This window comes from Gasterosteus aculeatus, chromosome 2 (genome assembly GCF_964276395.1).
Source record: "Gasterosteus aculeatus chromosome 2, fGasAcu3.hap1.1, whole genome shotgun sequence".
NCBI lineage: Eukaryota > Metazoa > Chordata > Actinopteri > Perciformes > Gasterosteidae > Gasterosteus > Gasterosteus aculeatus.
In genome coordinates, this window is record NC_135689.1 from 21952697 (window position 1) to 21962805 (window position 10109).

Sequence of the window (10109 nt, forward strand, 5' to 3'; positions counted from 1 at the left end):
AGAAAGTGACTCCTTTTTCATTATCAAAACTCCAAAACCTTTGACACATTTTAAAAGATTAGGTAGAGGACATGCAGTTGCTTACGGCCATACCTCTCTGGCTCCGCCTGATCTCGTCAGATCTCAGAAGCTAAGCAGAGTAGGGCCTGGTTAGTACTTGGATGGAAGACCGCCTGGGAATCCCAGGTGCCGTAAGCTTTTTCATTTCTATCTGTAAAAGACACAGAGAAGGCCTTAGAAAGTGACTCCATTTCATTGTCAAAACTACAAAACCTTTGACACATTTTAAAAGATTAGGTAGAGGACATACAGTTGCTTACGGCCATACCTCTCTGGCTCCGCCTGATCTCGTCTGATCTCAGAAGCTAAGCAGAGTAGGGCCTGGTTAGTACTTGGATGGAAGACCGCCTGGGAATCCCAGGTGCTGTACGCTTTTTCATTTCGATCTGTAAAAGACACAGAGAAGGCCTTAGAAAGTGACTCCATTTCATTGTCAAAACTACAAAACCTTTGACACATTTTAAAAGATTAGGTAGAGGACATACAGTTGCTTACGGCCATACCTCTCTGGCTCCGCCTGATCTCGTCTGATCTCAGAAGCTAAGCAGAGTAGGGCCTGGTTAGTACTTGGATGGAAGACCGCCTGGGAATCCCAGGTGCCGTAAGCTTTTTCATTTCTCTCTCTGGAAGAAATCGAGAAGGCATTAGAAAGTGACTCCTTTTTCATTATCAAAACTCCAAAACCTTTGACACATTTTAAAAGATTAGGAAGAGGACATACAGTTGCTTACGGCCATACCTCTCTGGCTCCGCCTGATCTCGTCTGATCTCAGAAGCTAAGCAGAGTAGGGCCTGGTTAGTACTTGGATGGAAGACCGCCTGGGAATCCCAGGTGCTGTAAGCTTTTTCATTTCGATCTGTAAAAGACACAGAGAAGGCCTTAGAAAGTGACTCCATTTCATTGTCAAAACTACAAAACCTTTGACACATTTTAAAAGATTAGGAAGAGGACATACAGTTGCTTACGGCCATACCTCTCTGGCTCCGCCTGATCTCGTCTGATCTCAGAAGCTAAGCAGAGTAGGGCCTGGTTAGTACTTGGATGGAAGACCGCCTGGGAATCCCAGGTGCTGTAAGCTTTTTCATTTCGATCTGTAAAAGACACAGAGAAGGCCTTAGAAAGTGACTCCATTTCATTGTCAAAACTACAAAACCTTTGACACATTTTAAAAGATTAGGAAGAGGACATACAGTTGCTTACGGCCATACCTCTCTGGCTCCGCCTGATCTCGTCTGATCTCAGAAGCTAAGCAGAGTAGGGCCTGGTTAGTACTTGGATGGAAGACCGCCTGGGAATCCCAGGTGCTGTAAGCTTTTTCATTTCGATCTGTAAAAGACACAGAGAAGGCCTTAGAAAGTGACTCCTTTTTCATTATCAAAACTCCAAAACCTTTGACACATTTTAAAAGATTAGGTAGAGGACATACAGTTGCTTACGGCCATACCTCTCTGGCTCCGCCTGATCTCGTCAGATCTCAGAAGCTAAGCAGAGTAGGGCCTGGTTAGTACTTGGATGGAAGACCGCCTGGGAATCCCAGGTGCCGTAAGCTTTTTCATTTCTCTCTCTGGAAGAAATCGAGAAGGCATTAGAAAGTGACTCCTTTTTCATTATCAAAACTCCAAAACCTTAGACACATTTTAAAAGATTAGGAAGAGGACATACAGTTGCTTACGGCCATACCTCTCTGGCTCTGCCTGATCTCGTCTGATCTCAGAAGCTAAGCAGAGTAGGGCCTGGTTAGTACTTGGATGGAAGACCGCCTGGGAATCCCAGGTGCTGTAAGCTTTTTTATTTCGATCTGTAAAAGACACAGAGAAGAACTTAGAAAGTGACTCCATTTCATTGTCAAAACTCCAAAACCTTTGACACATTTTAAAAGATTAGGTAGAGGACATACAGTTGCTTACGGCCATACCTCTCTGGCTCCGCCTGATCTCGTCAGATCTCAGAAGCTAAGCAGAGTAGGGCCTGGTTAGTACTTGGATGGAAGACCGCCTGGGAATCCCAGGTGCTGTAAGCTTTTTCATTTCGATCTGTAAAAGACACAGAGAAGGCCTTAGAAAGTGACTCCATTTAATTGTCAAAACTACAAAACCTTTGACACATTTTAAAAGATTAGGTAGAGGACATACAGTTGCTTACGGCCATACCTCTCTGGCTCCGCCTGATCTCGTCTGATCTCAGAAGCTAAGCAGAGTAGAGCCTGGTTAGTACTTGGATGGAAGACCGCCTGGGAATCCCAGGTGCCGTAAGCTTTTTCATTTCTCTCTCTGGAAGAAATCGAGAAGGCATTAGAAAGTGACTCCTTTTTCATTATCAAAACTCCAAAACCTTAGACACATTTTAAAAGATTAGGAAGAGGACATACAGTTGCTTACGGCCATACCTCTCTGGCTCTGCCTGATCTCGTCTGATCTCAGAAGCTAAGCAGAGTAGGGCCTGGTTAGTACTTGGATGGAAGACCGCCTGGGAATCCCAGGTGCTGTACGCTTTTTCATTTCGATCTGTAAAAGACACAGAGAAGGCCTTAGAAAGTGACTCCATTTCATTGTCAAAACTACAAAACCTTTGACACATTTTAAAAGATTAGGTAGAGGACATACAGTTGCTTACGGCCATACCTCTCTGGCTCCGCCTGATCTCGTCTGATCTCAGAAGCTAAGCAGAGTAGGGCCTGGTTAGTACTTGGATGGAAGACCGCCTGGGAATCCCAGGTGCTGTAAGCTTTTTCATTTCGATCTGTAAAAGACACAGAGAAGGCCTTAGAAAGTGACTCCATTTAATTGTCAAAACTACAAAACCTTTGACACATTTTAAAAGATTAGGTAGAGGACATACAGTTGCTTACGGCCATACCTCTCTGGCTCCGCCTGATCTCGTCTGATCTCAGAAGCTAAGCAGAGTAGAGCCTGGTTAGTACTTGGATGGAAGACCGCCTGGGAATCCCAGGTGCCGTAAGCTTTTTCATTTCTCTCTCTGGAAGAAATCGAGAAGGCATTAGAAAGTGACTCCTTTTTCATTATCAAAACTCCAAAACCTTAGACACATTTTAAAAGATTAGGAAGAGGACATACAGTTGCTTACGGCCATACCTCTCTGGCTCTGCCTGATCTCGTCTGATCTCAGAAGCTAAGCAGAGTAGGGCCTGGTTAGTACTTGGATGGAAGACCGCCTGGGAATCCCAGGTGCTGTAAGCTTTTTCATTTCGATCTGTAAAAGACACAGAGAAGGCCTTAGAAAGTGACTCCATTTCATTGTCAAAACTACAAAACCTTTGACACATTTTAAAAGATTAGGAAGAGGACATACAGTTGCTTACGGCCATACCTCTCTGGCTCCGCCTGATCTCGTCTGATCTCAGAAGCTAAGCAGAGTAGGGCCTGGTTAGTACTTGGATGGAAGACCGCCTGGGAATCCCAGGTGCCGTAAGCTTTTTCATTTCTCTCTCTGGAAGAAATCGAGAAGGCATTAGAAAGTGACTCCTTTTTCATTATCAAAACTCCAAAACCTTTGACACATTTTAAAAGATTAGGAAGAGGACATACAGTTGCTTACGGCCATACCTCTCTGGCTCCGCCTGATCTCGTCTGATCTCAGAAGCTAAGCAGAGTAGGGCCTGGTTAGTACTTGGATGGAAGACCGCCTGGGAATCCCAGGTGCTGTAAGCTTTTTCATTTCGATCTGTAAAAGACACAGAGAAGGCCTTAGAAAGTGACTCCTTTTTCATTATCAAAACTCCAAAACCTTTGACACATTTTAAAAGATTAGGTAGAGGACATACAGTTGCTTACGGCCATACCTCTCTGGCTCCGCCTGATCTCGTCAGATCTCAGAAGCTAAGCAGAGTAGGGCCTGGTTAGTACTTGGATGGAAGACCGCCTGGGAATCCCAGGTGCCGTAAGCTTTTTCATTTCTCTCTCTGGAAGAAATCGAGAAGGCATTAGAAAGTGACTCCTTTTTCATTATCAAAACTCCAAAACCTTAGACACATTTTAAAAGATTAGGAAGAGGACATACAGTTGCTTACGGCCATACCTCTCTGGCTCCGCCTGATCTCGTCTGATCTCAGAAGCTAAGCAGAGTAGGGCCTGGTTAGTACTTGGATGGAAGACCGCCTGGGAATCCCAGGTGCTGTAAGCTTTTTCATTTCGATCTGTAAAAGACACAGAGAAGGCCTTAGAAAGTGACTCCATTTCTTTGTCAAAACTACAAAACCTTTGAGACATTTTAAAAGATTAGGAAGAGGACATACAGTTGCTTACGGCCATACCTCTCTGGCTCCGCCTGATCTCGTCTGATCTCAGAAGCTAAGCAGAGTAGGGCCTGGTTAGTACTTGGATGGAAGACCGCCTGGGAATCCCAGGTGCCGTAAGCTTTTTCATTTCTCTCTCTGGAAGAAATCGAGAAGGCATTAGAAAGTGACTCCTTTTTCATTATCAAAACTCCAAAACCTTAGACACATTTTAAAAGATTAGGAAGAGGACATACAGTTGCTTACGGCCATACCTCTCTGGCTCCGCCTGATCTCGTCTGATCTCAGAAGCTAAGCAGAGTAGGGCCTGGTTAGTACTTGGATGGAAGACCGCCTGGGAATCCCAGGTGCTGTAAGCTTTTTTATTTCGATCTGTAAAAGACACAGAGAAGAACTTAGAAAGTGACTCCATTTCATTGTCAAAACTCCAAAACCTTTGACACATTTTAAAAGATTAGGTAGAGGACATACAGTTGCTTACGGCCATACCTCTCTGGCTCCGCCTGATCTCGTCAGATCTCAGAAGCTAAGCAGAGTAGGGCCTGGTTAGTACTTGGATGGAAGACCGCCTGGGAATCCCAGGTGCTGTAAGCTTTTTCATTTCGATCTGTAAAAGACACAGAGAAGGCCTTAGAAAGTGACTCCATTTAATTGTCAAAACTACAAAACCTTTGACACATTTTAAAAGATTAGGTAGAGGACATACAGTTGCTTACGGCCATACCTCTCTGGCTCCGCCTGATCTCGTCTGATCTCAGAAGCTAAGCAGAGTAGGGCCTGGTTAGTACTTGGATGGAAGACCGCCTGGGAATCCCAGGTGCCGTAAGCTTTTTCATTTCTATCTGTAAAAGACACAGAGAAGGCCTTAGAAAGTGACTCCATTTCATTGTCAAAACTACAAAACCTTTGACACATTTTAAAAGATTAGGTAGAGGACATACAGTTGCTTACGGCCATACCTCTCTGGCTCCGCCTGATCTCGTCTGATCTCAGAAGCTAAGCAGAGTAGGGCCTGGTTAGTACTTGGATGGAAGACCGCCTGGGAATCCCAGGTGCTGTAAGCTTTTTCATTTCGATCTGTAAAAGACACAGAGAAGGCCTTAGAAAGTGACTCCATTTCATTGTCAAAACTACAAAACCTTTGACACATTTTAAAAGATTAGGTAGAGGACATACAGTTGCTTACGGCCATACCTCTCTGGCTCCGCCTGATCTCGTCTGATCTCAGAAGCTAAGCAGAGTAGGGCCTGGTTAGTACTTGGATGGAAGACCGCCTGGGAATCCCAGGTGCCGTAAGCTTTTTCATTTCTCTCTCTGGAAGAAATCGAGAAGGCATTAGAAAGTGACTCCTTTTTCATTATCAAAACTCCAAAACCTTTGACACATTTTAAAAGATTAGGAAGAGGACATACAGTTGCTTACGGCCATACCTCTCTGGCTCCGCCTGATCTCGTCTGATCTCAGAAGCTAAGCAGAGTAGGGCCTGGTTAGTACTTGGATGGAAGACCGCCTGGGAATCCCAGGTGCTGTAAGCTTTTTCATTTCGATCTGTAAAAGACACAGAGAAGGCCTTAGAAAGTGACTCCATTTCATTGTCAAAACTACAAAACCTTTGACACATTTTAAAAGATTAGGAAGAGGACATACAGTTGCTTACGGCCATACCTCTCTGGCTCCGCCTGATCTCGTCTGATCTCAGAAGCTAAGCAGAGTAGGGCCTGGTTAGTACTTGGATGGAAGACCGCCTGGGAATCCCAGGTGCCGTAAGCTTTTTCATTTCTCTCTCTGGAAGAAATCGAGAAGGCATTAGAAAGTGACTCCTTTTTCATTATCAAAACTCCAAAACCTTTGACACATTTTAAAAGATTAGGAAGAGGACATACAGTTGCTTACGGCCATACCTCTCTGGCTCCGCCTGATCTCGTCTGATCTCAGAAGCTAAGCAGAGTAGGGCCTGGTTAGTACTTGGATGGAAGACCGCCTGGGAATCCCAGGTGCTGTAAGCTTTTTCATTTCGATCTGTAAAAGACACAGAGAAGGCCTTAGAAAGTGACTCCTTTTTCATTATCAAAACTCCAAAACCTTTGACACATTTTAAAAGATTAGGTAGAGGACATACAGTTGCTTACGGCCATACCTCTCTGGCTCCGCCTGATCTCGTCAGATCTCAGAAGCTAAGCAGAGTAGGGCCTGGTTAGTACTTGGATGGAAGACCGCCTGGGAATCCCAGGTGCCGTAAGCTTTTTCATTTCTCTCTCTGGAAGAAATCGAGAAGGCATTAGAAAGTGACTCCTTTTTCATTATCAAAACTCCAAAACCTTAGACACATTTTAAAAGATTAGGAAGAGGACATACAGTTGCTTACGGCCATACCTCTCTGGCTCCGCCTGATCTCGTCTGATCTCAGAAGCTAAGCAGAGTAGGGCCTGGTTAGTACTTGGATGGAAGACCGCCTGGGAATCCCAGGTGCTGTAAGCTTTTTCATTTCGATCTGTAAAAGACACAGAGAAGGCCTTAGAAAGTGACTCCATTTAATTGTCAAAACTACAAAACCTTTGACACATTTTAAAAGATTAGGTAGAGGACATACAGTTGCTTACGGCCATACCTCTCTGGCTCCGCCTGATCTCGTCTGATCTCAGAAGCTAAGCAGAGTAGGGCCTGGTTAGTACTTGGATGGAAGACCGCCTGGGAATCCCAGGTGCTGTAAGCTTTTTTATTTCGATCTGTAAAAGACACAGAGAAGAACTTAGAAAGTGACTCCATTTCATTGTCAAAACTCCAAAACCTTTGACACATTTTAAAAGATTAGGTAGAGGACATACAGTTCCTTACGGCCATACCTCTCTGGCTCCGCCTGATCTCGTCAGATCTCAGAAGCTAAGCAGAGTAGGGCCTGGTTAGTACTTGGATGGAAGACCGCCTGGGAATCCCAGGTGCTGTAAGCTTTTTCATTTCGATCTGTAAAAGACACAGAGAAGGCCTTAGAAAGTGACTCCATTTAATTGTCAAAACTACAAAACCTTTGACACATTTTAAAAGATTAGGTAGAGGACATACAGTTGCTTACGGCCATACCTCTCTGGCTCCGCCTGATCTCGTCTGATCTCAGAAGCTAAGCAGAGTAGGGCCTGGTTAGTACTTGGATGGAAGACCGCCTGGGAATCCCGGGTGCCGTAAGCTTTTTCATTTCTATCTGTAAAAGACACAGAGAAGGCCTTAGAAAGTGACTCCATTTCATTGTCAAAACTACAAAACCTTTGACACATTTTAAAAGATTAGGTAGAGGACATACAGTTGCTTACGGCCATACCTCTCTGGCTCCGCCTGATCTCGTCTGATCTCAGAAGCTAAGCAGAGTAGGGCCTGGTTAGTACTTGGATGGAAGACCGCCTGGGAATCCCAGGTGCCGTAAGCTTTTTCATTTCTCTCTCTGGAAGAAATCGAGAAGGCATTAGAAAGTGACTCCTTTTTCATTATCAAAACTCCAAAACCTTTGACACATTTTAAAAGATTAGGAAGAGGACATACAGTTGCTTACGGCCATACCTCTCTGGCTCCGCCTGATCTCGTCTGATCTCAGAAGCTAAGCAGAGTAGGGCCTGGTTAGTACTTGGATGGAAGACCGCCTGGGAATCCCAGGTGCTGTAAGCTTTTTCATTTCGATCTGTAAAAGACACAGAGAAGGCCTTAGAAAGTGACTCCTTTTTCATTATCAAAACTCCAAAACCTTTGACACATTTTAAAAGATTAGGTAGAGGACATACAGTTGCTTACGGCCATACCTCTCTGGCTCCGCCTGATCTCGTCTGATCTCAGAAGCTAAGCAGAGTAGGGCCTGGTTAGTACTTGGATGGAAGACCGCCTGGGAATCCCAGGTGCTGTAAGCTTTTTCATTTCGATCTGTAAAAGACACAGAGAAGGCCTTAGAAAGTGACTCCATTTCATTGTCAAAACTACAAAACCTTTGACACATTTTAAAAGATTAGGAAGAGGACATACAGTTGCTTACGGCCATACCTCTCTGGCTCCGCCTGATCTCGTCTGATCTCAGAAGCTAAGCAGAGTAGGTCCTGGTTAGTACTTGGATGGAAGACCGCCTGGGAATCCCAGGTGCCGTAAGCTTTTTCATTTCTCTCTCTGGAAGAAATCGAGAAGGCATTAGAAAGTGACTCCTTTTTCATTATCAAAACTCCAAAACCTTTGACACATTTTAAAAGATTAGGAAGAGGACATACAGTTGCTTACGGCCATACCTCTCTGGCTCCGCCTGATCTCGTCTGATCTCAGAAGCTAAGCAGAGTAGGGCCTGGTTAGTACTTGGATGGAAGACCGCCTGGGAATCCCAGGTGCTGTAAGCTTTTTCATTTCGATCTGTAAAAGACACAGAGAAGGCCTTAGAAAGTGACTCCATTTCATTGTCAAAACTACAAAACCTTTGACACATTTTAAAAGATTAGGAAGAGGACATACAGTTGCTTACGGCCATACCTCTCTGGCTCCGCCTGATCTCGTCTGATCTCAGAAGCTAAGCAGAGTAGGGCCTGGTTAGTACTTGGATGGAAGACCGCCTGGGAATCCCAGGTGCTGTAAGCTTTTTCATTTCGATCTGTAAAAGACACAGAGAAGGCCTTAGAAAGTGACTCCATTTCATTGTCAAAACTACAAAACCTTTGACACATTTTAAAAGATTAGGAAGAGGACATACAGTTGCTTACGGCCATACCTCTCTGGCTCCGCCTGATCTCGTCTGATCTCAGAAGCTAAGCAGAGTAGGGCCTGGTTAGTACTTGGATGGAAGACCGCCTGGGAATCCCAGGTGCTGTAAGCTTTTTCATTTCGATCTGTAAAAGACACAGAGAAGGCCTTAGAAAGTGACTCCTTTTTCATTATCAAAACTCCAAAACCTTTGACACATTTTAAAAGATTAGGTAGAGGACATACAGTTGCTTACGGCCATACCTCTCTGGCTCCGCCTGATCTCGTCAGATCTCAGAAGCTAAGCAGAGTAGGGCCTGGTTAGTACTTGGATGGAAGACCGCCTGGGAATCCCAGGTGCCGTAAGCTTTTTCATTTCTCTCTCTGGAAGAAATCGAGAAGGCATTAGAAAGTGACTCCTTTTTCATTATCAAAACTCCAAAACCTTAGACACATTTTAAAAGATTAGGAAGAGAACATACAGTTGCTTACGGCCATACCTCTCTGGCTCTGCCTGATCTCGTCTGATCTCAGAAGCTAAGCAGAGTAGGGCCTGGTTAGTACTTGGATGGAAGACCGCCTGGGAATCCCAGGTGCTGTAAGCTTTTTCATTTCGATCTGTAAAAGACACAGAGAAGGCCTTAGAAAGTGACTCCATTTCTTTGTCAAAACTACAAAACCTTTGACACATTTTAAAAGATTAGGAAGAGGACATACAGTTGCTTACGGCCATACCTCTCTGGCTCCGCCTGATCTCGTCTGATCTCAGAAGCTAAGCAGAGTAGGGCCTGGTTAGTACTTGGATGGAAGACCGCCTGGGAATCCCAGGTGCTGTAAGCTTTTTTATTTCGATCTGTAAAAGACACAGAGAAGAACTTAGAAAGTGACTCCATTTCATTGTCAAAACTCCAAAACCTTTGACACATTTTAAAAGATTAGGTAGAGGACATACAGTTGCTTACGGCCATACCTCTCTGGCTCCGCCTGATCTCGTCAGATCTCAGAAGCTAAGCAGAGTAGGGCCTGGTTAGTACTTGGATGGAAGACCGCCTGGGAATCCCAGGTGCCGTAAGCTTTTTCATTTCTCTCTCTGGAAGA

General features: G+C 44.6%; 43 non-coding genes across 43 annotated transcripts; all 43 read left to right on the forward strand.

The window, feature by feature from the left end:
• The first annotated feature begins 79 nt into the window (after positions 1-79).
• On the forward strand, positions 80-198 carry LOC144402664 (5S ribosomal RNA). Its single transcript, XR_013464600.1, has one exon. It is a non-coding gene; the product is annotated as a 5S ribosomal RNA (ribosomal RNA).
• A 116-nt stretch (positions 199-314) lies between these two features.
• On the forward strand, positions 315-433 carry LOC144398588 (5S ribosomal RNA). Its single transcript, XR_013460735.1, has one exon. It is a non-coding gene; the product is annotated as a 5S ribosomal RNA (ribosomal RNA).
• A 116-nt stretch (positions 434-549) lies between these two features.
• LOC144401409 (5S ribosomal RNA) lies at positions 550-668 on the forward strand. The gene has a single exon (XR_013463344.1). It is a non-coding gene; the product is annotated as a 5S ribosomal RNA (ribosomal RNA).
• A 117-nt stretch (positions 669-785) lies between these two features.
• LOC144395692 (5S ribosomal RNA) lies at positions 786-904 on the forward strand. The gene has a single exon (XR_013457832.1). It is a non-coding gene; the product is annotated as a 5S ribosomal RNA (ribosomal RNA).
• Positions 905-1020: 116 nt separating this feature from the next.
• On the forward strand, positions 1021-1139 carry LOC144395693 (5S ribosomal RNA). The gene has a single exon (XR_013457833.1). It is a non-coding gene; the product is annotated as a 5S ribosomal RNA (ribosomal RNA).
• A 116-nt stretch (positions 1140-1255) lies between these two features.
• On the forward strand, positions 1256-1374 carry LOC144395694 (5S ribosomal RNA). Its single transcript, XR_013457834.1, has one exon. It is a non-coding gene; the product is annotated as a 5S ribosomal RNA (ribosomal RNA).
• Positions 1375-1491: 117 nt separating this feature from the next.
• On the forward strand, positions 1492-1610 carry LOC144402675 (5S ribosomal RNA). The gene has a single exon (XR_013464611.1). It is a non-coding gene; the product is annotated as a 5S ribosomal RNA (ribosomal RNA).
• Positions 1611-1727: 117 nt separating this feature from the next.
• LOC144397949 (5S ribosomal RNA) lies at positions 1728-1846 on the forward strand. The gene has a single exon (XR_013460096.1). It is a non-coding gene; the product is annotated as a 5S ribosomal RNA (ribosomal RNA).
• Positions 1847-1962: 116 nt separating this feature from the next.
• Positions 1963-2081, forward strand: LOC144389631 (5S ribosomal RNA). The gene has a single exon (XR_013453770.1). It is a non-coding gene; the product is annotated as a 5S ribosomal RNA (ribosomal RNA).
• A 116-nt stretch (positions 2082-2197) lies between these two features.
• Positions 2198-2316, forward strand: LOC144398850 (5S ribosomal RNA). The gene has a single exon (XR_013460997.1). It is a non-coding gene; the product is annotated as a 5S ribosomal RNA (ribosomal RNA).
• A 117-nt stretch (positions 2317-2433) lies between these two features.
• Positions 2434-2552, forward strand: LOC144399316 (5S ribosomal RNA). Its single transcript, XR_013461461.1, has one exon. It is a non-coding gene; the product is annotated as a 5S ribosomal RNA (ribosomal RNA).
• A 116-nt stretch (positions 2553-2668) lies between these two features.
• Positions 2669-2787, forward strand: LOC144395695 (5S ribosomal RNA). The gene has a single exon (XR_013457835.1). It is a non-coding gene; the product is annotated as a 5S ribosomal RNA (ribosomal RNA).
• A 116-nt stretch (positions 2788-2903) lies between these two features.
• Positions 2904-3022, forward strand: LOC144398851 (5S ribosomal RNA). The gene has a single exon (XR_013460998.1). It is a non-coding gene; the product is annotated as a 5S ribosomal RNA (ribosomal RNA).
• Positions 3023-3139: 117 nt separating this feature from the next.
• On the forward strand, positions 3140-3258 carry LOC144397950 (5S ribosomal RNA). Its single transcript, XR_013460097.1, has one exon. It is a non-coding gene; the product is annotated as a 5S ribosomal RNA (ribosomal RNA).
• Positions 3259-3374: 116 nt separating this feature from the next.
• On the forward strand, positions 3375-3493 carry LOC144401410 (5S ribosomal RNA). Its single transcript, XR_013463345.1, has one exon. It is a non-coding gene; the product is annotated as a 5S ribosomal RNA (ribosomal RNA).
• Positions 3494-3610: 117 nt separating this feature from the next.
• Positions 3611-3729, forward strand: LOC144395696 (5S ribosomal RNA). The gene has a single exon (XR_013457836.1). It is a non-coding gene; the product is annotated as a 5S ribosomal RNA (ribosomal RNA).
• Positions 3730-3846: 117 nt separating this feature from the next.
• Positions 3847-3965, forward strand: LOC144402686 (5S ribosomal RNA). The gene has a single exon (XR_013464622.1). It is a non-coding gene; the product is annotated as a 5S ribosomal RNA (ribosomal RNA).
• Positions 3966-4082: 117 nt separating this feature from the next.
• LOC144395698 (5S ribosomal RNA) lies at positions 4083-4201 on the forward strand. The gene has a single exon (XR_013457838.1). It is a non-coding gene; the product is annotated as a 5S ribosomal RNA (ribosomal RNA).
• Positions 4202-4317: 116 nt separating this feature from the next.
• Positions 4318-4436, forward strand: LOC144401411 (5S ribosomal RNA). Its single transcript, XR_013463346.1, has one exon. It is a non-coding gene; the product is annotated as a 5S ribosomal RNA (ribosomal RNA).
• Positions 4437-4553: 117 nt separating this feature from the next.
• Positions 4554-4672, forward strand: LOC144395699 (5S ribosomal RNA). The gene has a single exon (XR_013457839.1). It is a non-coding gene; the product is annotated as a 5S ribosomal RNA (ribosomal RNA).
• A 116-nt stretch (positions 4673-4788) lies between these two features.
• Positions 4789-4907, forward strand: LOC144389632 (5S ribosomal RNA). The gene has a single exon (XR_013453771.1). It is a non-coding gene; the product is annotated as a 5S ribosomal RNA (ribosomal RNA).
• Positions 4908-5023: 116 nt separating this feature from the next.
• On the forward strand, positions 5024-5142 carry LOC144401412 (5S ribosomal RNA). The gene has a single exon (XR_013463347.1). It is a non-coding gene; the product is annotated as a 5S ribosomal RNA (ribosomal RNA).
• A 116-nt stretch (positions 5143-5258) lies between these two features.
• Positions 5259-5377, forward strand: LOC144395700 (5S ribosomal RNA). The gene has a single exon (XR_013457840.1). It is a non-coding gene; the product is annotated as a 5S ribosomal RNA (ribosomal RNA).
• Positions 5378-5493: 116 nt separating this feature from the next.
• Positions 5494-5612, forward strand: LOC144401414 (5S ribosomal RNA). The gene has a single exon (XR_013463349.1). It is a non-coding gene; the product is annotated as a 5S ribosomal RNA (ribosomal RNA).
• A 117-nt stretch (positions 5613-5729) lies between these two features.
• On the forward strand, positions 5730-5848 carry LOC144395701 (5S ribosomal RNA). The gene has a single exon (XR_013457841.1). It is a non-coding gene; the product is annotated as a 5S ribosomal RNA (ribosomal RNA).
• Positions 5849-5964: 116 nt separating this feature from the next.
• LOC144401415 (5S ribosomal RNA) lies at positions 5965-6083 on the forward strand. The gene has a single exon (XR_013463350.1). It is a non-coding gene; the product is annotated as a 5S ribosomal RNA (ribosomal RNA).
• A 117-nt stretch (positions 6084-6200) lies between these two features.
• On the forward strand, positions 6201-6319 carry LOC144395702 (5S ribosomal RNA). The gene has a single exon (XR_013457842.1). It is a non-coding gene; the product is annotated as a 5S ribosomal RNA (ribosomal RNA).
• Positions 6320-6436: 117 nt separating this feature from the next.
• LOC144402698 (5S ribosomal RNA) lies at positions 6437-6555 on the forward strand. Its single transcript, XR_013464634.1, has one exon. It is a non-coding gene; the product is annotated as a 5S ribosomal RNA (ribosomal RNA).
• Positions 6556-6672: 117 nt separating this feature from the next.
• Positions 6673-6791, forward strand: LOC144395703 (5S ribosomal RNA). The gene has a single exon (XR_013457843.1). It is a non-coding gene; the product is annotated as a 5S ribosomal RNA (ribosomal RNA).
• A 116-nt stretch (positions 6792-6907) lies between these two features.
• On the forward strand, positions 6908-7026 carry LOC144395704 (5S ribosomal RNA). Its single transcript, XR_013457844.1, has one exon. It is a non-coding gene; the product is annotated as a 5S ribosomal RNA (ribosomal RNA).
• Positions 7027-7142: 116 nt separating this feature from the next.
• LOC144398692 (5S ribosomal RNA) lies at positions 7143-7261 on the forward strand. Its single transcript, XR_013460839.1, has one exon. It is a non-coding gene; the product is annotated as a 5S ribosomal RNA (ribosomal RNA).
• A 116-nt stretch (positions 7262-7377) lies between these two features.
• On the forward strand, positions 7378-7496 carry LOC144396977 (5S ribosomal RNA). Its single transcript, XR_013459123.1, has one exon. It is a non-coding gene; the product is annotated as a 5S ribosomal RNA (ribosomal RNA).
• A 116-nt stretch (positions 7497-7612) lies between these two features.
• LOC144401416 (5S ribosomal RNA) lies at positions 7613-7731 on the forward strand. The gene has a single exon (XR_013463351.1). It is a non-coding gene; the product is annotated as a 5S ribosomal RNA (ribosomal RNA).
• Positions 7732-7848: 117 nt separating this feature from the next.
• Positions 7849-7967, forward strand: LOC144395705 (5S ribosomal RNA). The gene has a single exon (XR_013457845.1). It is a non-coding gene; the product is annotated as a 5S ribosomal RNA (ribosomal RNA).
• A 117-nt stretch (positions 7968-8084) lies between these two features.
• LOC144395706 (5S ribosomal RNA) lies at positions 8085-8203 on the forward strand. Its single transcript, XR_013457846.1, has one exon. It is a non-coding gene; the product is annotated as a 5S ribosomal RNA (ribosomal RNA).
• A 116-nt stretch (positions 8204-8319) lies between these two features.
• Positions 8320-8438, forward strand: LOC144398417 (5S ribosomal RNA). Its single transcript, XR_013460564.1, has one exon. It is a non-coding gene; the product is annotated as a 5S ribosomal RNA (ribosomal RNA).
• Positions 8439-8555: 117 nt separating this feature from the next.
• On the forward strand, positions 8556-8674 carry LOC144395707 (5S ribosomal RNA). The gene has a single exon (XR_013457847.1). It is a non-coding gene; the product is annotated as a 5S ribosomal RNA (ribosomal RNA).
• A 116-nt stretch (positions 8675-8790) lies between these two features.
• LOC144395709 (5S ribosomal RNA) lies at positions 8791-8909 on the forward strand. Its single transcript, XR_013457849.1, has one exon. It is a non-coding gene; the product is annotated as a 5S ribosomal RNA (ribosomal RNA).
• Positions 8910-9025: 116 nt separating this feature from the next.
• LOC144395710 (5S ribosomal RNA) lies at positions 9026-9144 on the forward strand. Its single transcript, XR_013457850.1, has one exon. It is a non-coding gene; the product is annotated as a 5S ribosomal RNA (ribosomal RNA).
• A 117-nt stretch (positions 9145-9261) lies between these two features.
• Positions 9262-9380, forward strand: LOC144402709 (5S ribosomal RNA). Its single transcript, XR_013464645.1, has one exon. It is a non-coding gene; the product is annotated as a 5S ribosomal RNA (ribosomal RNA).
• A 117-nt stretch (positions 9381-9497) lies between these two features.
• On the forward strand, positions 9498-9616 carry LOC144397951 (5S ribosomal RNA). Its single transcript, XR_013460098.1, has one exon. It is a non-coding gene; the product is annotated as a 5S ribosomal RNA (ribosomal RNA).
• Positions 9617-9732: 116 nt separating this feature from the next.
• LOC144395711 (5S ribosomal RNA) lies at positions 9733-9851 on the forward strand. Its single transcript, XR_013457851.1, has one exon. It is a non-coding gene; the product is annotated as a 5S ribosomal RNA (ribosomal RNA).
• A 116-nt stretch (positions 9852-9967) lies between these two features.
• Positions 9968-10086, forward strand: LOC144402720 (5S ribosomal RNA). The gene has a single exon (XR_013464656.1). It is a non-coding gene; the product is annotated as a 5S ribosomal RNA (ribosomal RNA).
• The last annotated feature ends 23 nt before the right edge of the window (positions 10087-10109 follow it).